Source organism: Limulus polyphemus, unplaced genomic scaffold (assembly GCF_000517525.1).
Source record: "Limulus polyphemus unplaced genomic scaffold, Limulus_polyphemus-2.1.2 Scaffold24, whole genome shotgun sequence".
NCBI classification, from domain to species: domain Eukaryota; kingdom Metazoa; phylum Arthropoda; class Merostomata; order Xiphosura; family Limulidae; genus Limulus; species Limulus polyphemus.
This window is the reverse complement of record NW_013665634.1, coordinates 809,311-809,867: the sequence shown is the minus strand read 5'-3', so window position 1 is coordinate 809,867 and position 557 is coordinate 809,311. Positions and strand designations below refer to the sequence as shown.

At 37.5% G+C, this 557-nt stretch overlaps 1 protein-coding gene across 2 annotated transcripts in view; it reads right to left on the bottom strand.

The window, feature by feature from the left end:
* The window catches only part of LOC106458727 (cardioacceleratory peptide receptor-like), a 31,191-nt gene that overhangs the window by 24,414 nt on the left and 6,220 nt on the right, over positions 1-557 (bottom strand). The window lies entirely within an intron of this gene.

Genomic DNA, 557 nt, shown 5'->3' with positions numbered 1-557 from the left:
CCATTGACGATATTTGCACATTATCTTACTAGGATGACTAACTTGAACAAACTAAAAAAAATTCAAATCCATGACGCAATGTTATGTACGAAACAACTACTCATAATCTAATTAAACCTTATAAATCCTAAAAGAAACAAGAACAGAATTCAGATAAAGATGTTATTATTCTAGTCACATATTTCAAATGTGCTGAACATCAACATGGAGACGTTATTAGATGTATTTTAAACGATATCTAACAACCAAAAAATACTTTTGGGCATTTTTTGGTAGAATTTCAACCACAATGCTAAGCGATGTAATAAAACCCCATGTTGTGATTACGTTCTTGCGACACAAGTATCTACAGCAGTGGTCGGCAACCTATGACCCGCGGGTCACTAACTGTGAGTCAATAACAACATGGCCGTCACTAAGTGACCCGCGGCAATAATTTGGCTGACCCACCAAAAGTTGGCTTCACCATTGCAACCCGTAAGGGCACAATCATTGTTCAGTTCAAGTTTCTCGGCTATGTGAGAAGAACAACGACATTAAAGGAAAGAGTCACGGCT